The following is an 8,656-nucleotide window of genomic DNA, read 5'->3' as shown; positions in this document are numbered from 1 at the left end:
TACACGACACCCACACACATCACACAAACGGCACCATCACACAAACGCACACAGCACAGTAACAGGACCCTAACAAACACACAAAAACCCTCACACAGCACACTACCAGCACCCTCACACACAAACATCACCCACACAAACACCCTCACCCACATAGCACACTACCAGCACCCTCACCCACACACCCCACTAACACCACCCTCACACAGCACACTAGCAGCACACACACAGCAGTGTATGTGTGTGTGTATATATATATATATATATATATATAGTAAAAATAGAAAAATAAAAATAGAATAAATATATACACATGCGGCGTGTTTGTGCTTTAGGGTGCACACCCTAATGCAATAGGCTGCGCACGCCTATGTATATATATAATTTGAGGCTGATAACAGATTATCATTGGCATTACATTATTTGTACACTAGCATGTGGGAGGGTTTGCAGGAGTTCTCCTTGCATTTATTTCATATAGTGTGGAGGGCTTTGGGTGACTGGCAGGACTTTGTTCCTAAAACAGCTTAGGAACCTCAATTATTTTATGGGACAGGGAGGATTAGGAAACAAAATATAATGCTAGGTCTGTTTCTTTAGCTTCCCTTTACATGGTGGAGCACGTATATAGAAGTCATGCTATGTGGAACATGACTGGGGGTAGGTGGGTGGGGGTGCCGATACAGCTTCTTGCCAAGGGCGCTAGAGACCCTAGGTATGCCTCTAATGACGAGGAGCCCTCTCACTGCACGTCCATTCCGAATGATGGTCAGGCCCTGCCCTTCTCCCCTTGCATCTCTGCAACAAATAATACACAAAAGGCAAATTACAGAATTAGCATTTCTGTGAAATACAGCAACAGATAATTATAGTGCCTTCCTCTCTGTTTCAAAATAATGTAAAAAAAAAAAAAAAACAGGCCGGATCAGTTTGGCACTAGACTTCTGCAAAAATCCTTTTCACCTCTATGAATTAATGAATTTTTTTATTAATCTAATCCGAAACTAATCGATCTGTCATGTAAATCCTGGTAGTATCTATTAGTTTGGGAGTAGATTAACCCCTTAGTGACCGTGGACGTATCAGGTACGTCCGACAAAAACGTTAACAACCTCGATCATACCTGATACGTCCGCGGCAAATATGTTCGCTGGTAGTTTCCCCGAACATAGACCAACGCACCAGAGACCTTAACTCCTCACTTACCAACCAATTTGTTCTTACGACGGGGTCGTAGGAACGAAACCCGGTCGGTAAGTAAGGAGTGTCTGTAATTGTACAGAACTGCAGAATATGTTGGTGCTTTATACATGCCAGTAATAAATAAATATGTTGAGACTAAATATGCATATTTCTTCGCTAAGGAATATGCCTTTCTGTGCCCTACTCTTGGTGCATTACAATCAGTTTAGCACAAACAGGTGAGTCCCTTATTAGTACATTAAACATACTATATGTGGTTAAATTCATCAATGTCTGGCAGTTTACTTATGCTATTATGCACTGTATGCAGGGGTGAGCCCCTGCTGGACAACTGGGGTGATCCCCCATTCATTTCTCACTGCCGATCTACGATAAATCAAACACTTCTTATCATTAAGAGGCCTGCTAATGTGGTGAGCCTCCATCTCTGGCTCTGGTGTTTGAATGAAGGGGTGTTTGTAGATAATTTGTGATTTTAATGCAGGGGTGTGTTTGTATGTAATGTTTGCTTTTGATTGCAGTGCATGTGTAGTGGATGCAGTCTGTGTATATTGTGTTTATAAAATATACATATACACAATATGTGTTTGAATGTAAGCATGTTTTTTGTATGGAGTATGTGTGCAGTGTACACACACATACACACACCGACACAGCGATACACACATGACACCTAGTTTCCCACACACAGATACACAGACACACAAACACACACACTGATACAAAAGGACACATAGATACACATACACGCAGAGACAGGAGGTGAGGGTGACAGTGTGTTTGAGAGGTGAGAGTGACAGTGTGGGGGGCAGGGGGAGAACGGGTTACAGTGGGCAGGCAGGGGGAGAAAGGGTTACAGTGGGGGGGGCAGGGGGAGAAAAGGCTACAGTGGTGGGGGCAGGAAGAGAAGGGGTTACAGTGTGGGAGGGGCAGGGAGTGAAGGGGTTACAGTGTGGAGGGGGCAGGGAGTGAAGGGGTTACAGCGTGGGGGGGCAGGGAGTGAAGGGGTTACAGCGTGGGGGGGCAGGGAGTGAAGGGGTTACAGCGTGGGGGGGCAGGGAGTGAAGGGGTTACAGCGTGGGGGGGCAGGGAGTGAAGGGGTTACAGCGTGGGGGGGCAGGGAGTGAAGGGGTTACAGTGTGGGGGGGCAGGGAGAGAAGGGGTTACAGTGTGGGAGGGGCAGGGAGTGAAGGGGTTACAGTGTGGGGGGGCAGGGAGTGAAGGGGTTACAGTGTGGGGGGGCAGGGAGAGAAGGGGTTACAGTGTGGGAGGGGCAGGGAGAGAAGAGGTTACAGAGCTCCCAGAGTGTTGCCATGGTAACGCTCTGGGAGCTCGCGAGACTTCTATCACACGGTCTGCAGCTCTGCACCCTGGCGGAGCTGCAGACCGAAATTGCTGGGCAGACTGATTGGAGGGAGCCCGGCGGCATACAGGGCAAGCCGCCGGGCCCGCGATCACGGACCGAGAGCCCTACTAATCAGTCTGCCTGCCTGAGTCCCCGGCGGCCCTGCATGTGTGGGTCAGCGCGACCCACTGGGAATCGCCCTGCAACCAACACTTTGGGAACCGCTGTGTACAGTGTAGTTTGTTCTGCTGTGCTGCTGTGAATCCTAATGTCATTAATATTAAGATAATGGTACACTAAAGAGAGCATAATCTACAATTGTAGTGTATATGTTTCCTATTATTTTAATTCATATTGTATTTGGTCTCCAGGACATACTTTGAAAAGAAGAGATGTCACTGTATCCTTTTTGGGAAAATATTTTATATCTAAATATCTTTTTCACCAAACTGCGACTAGTCAGGGGTGACCAGAAAATTAAAATTGTAAAGGAAATCTTATTCAAGTTGTTATAGGGGCAGGAGTGTACAAGTGCCATCTTACCTTCAGGGCTTAAATCAGTGATGGCGAACCTTTTTGAGCCCGAGTGCCCAAACCGCAATACATGCCAACTTTTTTTTGTGTGTGGGGTGGTAGGGATGAGGTGTATGTGGGGAGGGGGGGGGTAGGGGTGAGGTGTGCGTGTGTGTGTGTGTGTGTGTGGGGGGGGGGTTGAAGATAAATTTACATTTTTATTTTAAAAAAGCATATTGAATCAGTATCGCCCCCCTCCCTTCTTCCTACCTTTGGTGATTTTCACTTACCTTAGGTTTAACCTCAAAGGCATTGCCATCATAATATGCAAGGTCCTCTTCTGCGCCTGGTGCTTCATCTAGCCCATCATAGTTTTTATTTTATTTATTTGTATGTTTTTTTTATTGGTTTTGTATGAAGCAGGTACAGCACATATTCACTAATCATAAAATGTTATGGATAACAAGTGACATTGGTACATAGATACATGTATAGTCATGTCATAGGCATCGGGAGGGGAAGAAGAATCAAATGCTATTTAAACAAATACACTGGAAACAACAAAAGAGTGAACTTGAAGGTAAACATTACAGCTTTGGGAATTTACTGTATGTATTGTGTTTTACGTCGGTAGAAGAATTATCATTTAAAGATGGCACCGTATGATAAGGGGTTGAACAATACCTTCAGCTACCTTTCCACTTAGGAGGTAAGAGGGGTCTTGAGGAACATGACCCAAGGGGTCATTATGAATAAATAATGATCATAATGTGGACTTGGTGAATACTCAATCTCCTCCATGGCTCTAATGCTTTCTTCATTATTTAACCAATGAGACAGGCAAGGGATTACTATAGATTTCCTGTGGGAGGAATAGCCTTCATAGTCTTTGCTGCATTTAATAAGTGCAGTAGTGGCAATAGTTTATTTTGCCGGTGGAGGTAGAGACATGGTGAAGCAAATAGAGCTTTGGAGTGAATGACACCGGAGTTCCCATAATTGAGCTTATAAGGACTGATATTTTGGACCAATTGGACTGTATTCAGTTACATTGCCACCACTGAGCTGAACTACTCGGGTGGACACTGTATTTCCAACACTTGGCTGATTAACTGAGGGAGATATGATATATATTAGAGTTTGTAGATGAAGCCTGTAGGAGCAAAAATATAAAAAACATTTTTTTTTAAGATCTCGTCTATGAGGTGAGGTTTAGTGATAAAGAATAGTAAGTCATCGGCATAAGCTGCGACTTTATTGGTCCTCCCCTTCCAATCAAAGCCTGTTATGTCCACGGTCCGTAGAACAGCTCGTAAAAGAGGTTCCAAAGTAAGGGTGAACAATAAACAGAAGAACAGGCAGCCCTGACTGGTCCTATTATGCATCTGGAAGGCTCCCATTAGAGCACAACTGACACGTATCCTCACGATCAGAAAACTGTATAGAGCACTGATCAATGTAAGTAGGTTAGGGACAAAGCCCATGTAACGCAGAACCACTATCATGAACGACCAGTCCACCCGGTCAGAAGGCTTCTCAGCATCCGTGGATAACGGCACTAGAGGCGTGACCACCTTCTTTTGCGCCGAGTATTGAATGGACAGTAATCGTAGGATGCTGTCCATTGTTTCTTGACCTGGAATGAATCCTGTTTGATTTGCGGTAGAAATGTCCGTATCTTGGTGGCTAGTACTTTCGTGAAGAGCTTGGCATCGACATTTAAAAGGGAGATCGGCCTAGAGCTCCCACAGAGCTCAGGGTCTTTTCTGGGTTTAGGTAGAATCATTATAGTTGCTGCTAATGATTTCGGGTCAAATCTCCCATCCTTAGTCAATACGTTGAGTGCTTTTGTGAGAATCGGGAGGAGTTGGGTGCCAAACTTTTTGTAATAATCTAGTGTAAAGCCATTTGGTCCTGGTGCACGTTTAAATATTTTCTAACATACTTATATATTGGCCTTCAAAGGGTCCAGGACCTAATTTTGCTCAGTGGCCCAAATGGTTATAAGTCCGTCCCTGAGTGGCACATAAAAAATATGATGTTCTTAAATGTGGTCTAAAATACTAAAAGTTGGGGAGGCGGAGCTAAGCAACGGAGGAGAGCAGTCGCATGTCGGCTGAGCTCTGAGCGACGACAGTGCAAACAACCCAATTTACCTACCACAAAAGGTCGGAATCTCCCCAAAACGACCACGAAGCCTACACGCTCCCAATGGGGAAAAAAATAAGAAGCTCAAGCCTGAAAAGCCTGCGTCGGGCATGCATATCGACGAGATGTGGCGGCAGGCCCGAGGAGCCACGGTCTCGAATATGGCGTCCCGACGAGCCGGTCCTCTCCACCAGCAAAGGCGCAACAGTTGCCGAACTCGGCACCTACGCCAGTGAGCATGGAGGCCATAAGAGACCTCATGGCGGACCACCACGCCAAAATCTCTGCGGATGTCGCATCGATTCGGGACACCCTGCGGGGCCTCACTGGTAGACTGGGAGCTGTGGAAGTCTCCGCAACCACCCACACCAGTCAAATCCGTCAGCTCCAGCAGGAAATACAGGAGCTAAGGCAACAATTCACCCTCAATGACCTGAAATTTGCAGAACTTGAGGATAAACGAAGACGAAAACACCTCAAGGTCAGGGGCATCAGTGACAACATACCCGAGGCTGAGCTGCCTCATGTCGCTCGACGGCTCCTCACGGCCCTACTACAACCAAAAATGGCCAAAGCAGTGACAATCGACGGCATCTTTCGTGCCCCAAAACCCGCTAAAGCGCCGACAACTGCCACAAGAGACATAGTGATGCAATTTCAGACCTACAGGGACAGGGCCGCAGTTCAGGCGGCCGTCCGCAACCACCCGTCCTACCTATTTGAGGATATGCATCTTACCTTTTATGCGGACCTCTCAGGGGCGACCTTAGCTTGGAGGAGGTCCCTCCAACAACTAACCTCCGTTCTGCGAGCTCACCGCGTACGTTACCACTGGGGCCCGGCACACACCCTGCTAGTCACTAAGGGGGACACCACACTCTCAATGCGCTACATGGCGGAGGCACCGGCAATCCTAAGACAACTGGACCTTCCCACTGACTCACTACCAACGCCGACGGAGAGACCCAAGGACCCACCGTCATGGGACCCAGCCAGGGCAAAGGAATTTGTGCCCAGACAACCAGCTGGAACACCTGCTAGTGGGGTTAACTCGTGAAAAACCATTAATGACTACCCCTCCAGCCTTGTCTAACCATGGACTGGATCATATGGACTGGCTACCCGGGATCAAGGTTAACACCTGGCCTCAGAGGGACACAGCCTACCTCAACTCACACAGTCGGCGCACACTCACATGACCTACCAAGAACACGATTTGTTTCAGCTACCATTTCAGCGAGGGGCCGGTATAAGGCCGAAGAAGAGCAGGCAACTTCCTTTGAGGCTACTCCACTCACATTGCTCGGACGGACGCTCGCAAAGGGACACACTACTGGGCACTCTTCAGACACAACAGCGAGATTCTATGACACCCCGGCAGGGCGCTGGCGAACGCCCGGCAACGAGCGGACGACTATAACCCAGCGGATCACAGAGACTGTAACGTTTAATCCTTGCTTTTGCATTTTTTTTTTTATGTGTCGCCCCATAGCACGTATTTTGCAACACCCAGTCCCCGTGTACTTGGCCAGGTCCGGAGAGGGTACATAGCAGGAACTATTCACACAGGGTGAATGGGCCCCGCGGGATCCCTCCTGGGAACCTGACATAGGCACTCGCTAGCTCTTAGTGCACCCAACCCTCCATAGCCCACCATAAAAGCTACCCCTACTCCCATAACGAGCCCCATATGGTCCCACAGGATCGAACGCAGGGCCTACCAACATAATAGTGGCGGCGGAGGTCTCAAAGCACCATCTGCCTTTCCTATGTATGTGGTGGACTCGATAAACGCAGCTCACTCCTGCACGCACCGACTACCCTGTGCCTCCACCCAGCAACATAATCCTCGTAGTCACAGGCCTAAGTTTCATAGAGTATTAGCCGATCTCCCTAAACATAGCCTACATGTGAGTTTCCCCGAGTCGCCCCCCACGACCAAACTCTAGTCCAAACCATACCACTAATATAACGGCAAGGCTCTAATGTCAATCCATGTAGTATGGCTCGAATAACCTACTGTTTTCTTGTTCAGCGTTTTTCTTTCTGTTTATTTGAGCTTAGTTTGCCAAGTGCGCAAATCCTCTACGATTAAACGCATAGATTGGGATTGTTCTCACAATACACGTTATAAGCTACCACTATCCAGGTACCGACTGCAGGCTGAACGAGGTGCACCGCACCTGCCTACTCATGCAAACTCACTTGGGTTTTACGTTAATCCTTCAGCACTTGCTTTTCTTTTATTTTCTTCTATTTAAATCTGCTTGATTCTATCAATGCTAATACGCAGTACAAAGAGTACACATTCATTTTGCCTACTATGTCATTCTGATTGTACAGTATACATCTCATCCTATTGTTTGTTATGCTTTATTATCAGCTATAGTTTATTCTGACTGATCAGGCTGGTAAGACTTATTTACACTTCGTGCACCTATACTGAACACACCGTGGAAGCACAGATTACTCTACTCAGACCAATAGCCTTTAAGTATCACTAGCACTATCAGCAGGTCGTACAGAATGGATGTGTTATCATAGATGTATCAATGCCAGTTAGTGATGCATGTTCTAGCAAAAATATAACTGTATATCTCGTTAGTTAAACAGTTTAAAGAATGATCTAAGTAACTACGCATGCGCAAACTAAAAATCGTGCTTGTAATCCGTATATCTTGACTCTTAAAAATAAAAAAATGTGCACTGTTTTTGATGCCATACCAATGTTTTAAGATGTTTACGTATTTGTCTGCACCAGCTGTTGTGGCAGTGCAAACGGTTGTTACCACTATGCACGAATAAAATAAAGAATTTAAAATACTAAAAGTTAGGTAGCGACCATGGAAACCAGCAGGTACATAGCACTGGTGACTGAGACCATTCCATGTTTGCATTACTTTTCAAAACATACACTTTTTGTGCATGACCTAGTGCAGGGCTCGACAAATCCCAGACGCCAGGTCGCCATAGTGACTAGAAATATTTTGCTGGCTTTTTTCAGCCCTTTACCTAAAGCGTCTGGCAGGGCAGACCGCCCTGGGCTGCATGGAGGTGGCCTGTTTATGGAGAGTTGTATTTGGCCGCCCTGGGGAGCATGGAGGCGGCCGTCTCAGGGAGCGCTGTAGCTAGCTAGCTTCCCGCCCTCCCTGCGAATCGTCGCAGAGGTCGGCTGAGGCAGCTTGCGAGGGAGCAGTGATCTTCCTGCAGCTCCTCTCTGCTCCCTCGCGCTGTATAGTGAATCCAGGAGCAGGAATAGGACATCACTCCAGCCCCGGCATCACTACAGAGAGCAAAGAGGAGCTGCAGGTGGATTACTGCTCCCTTGCATGCAGGAAGAGAGAGCATCCCCACTGGACCCCAGGGAAAGATCCACTGCCAAAGGTAGGGAGGTTGAGAGGATTTAAATAAAAATCTCAGTTTGTGTGTGTGAGAAAATGTATATGT

The sequence above is a fragment of the Pelobates fuscus genome, chromosome 6, assembly GCF_036172605.1.
Source record: "Pelobates fuscus isolate aPelFus1 chromosome 6, aPelFus1.pri, whole genome shotgun sequence".
NCBI lineage: Eukaryota > Metazoa > Chordata > Amphibia > Anura > Pelobatidae > Pelobates > Pelobates fuscus.
This window is presented reverse-complemented; position numbering follows the sequence as displayed.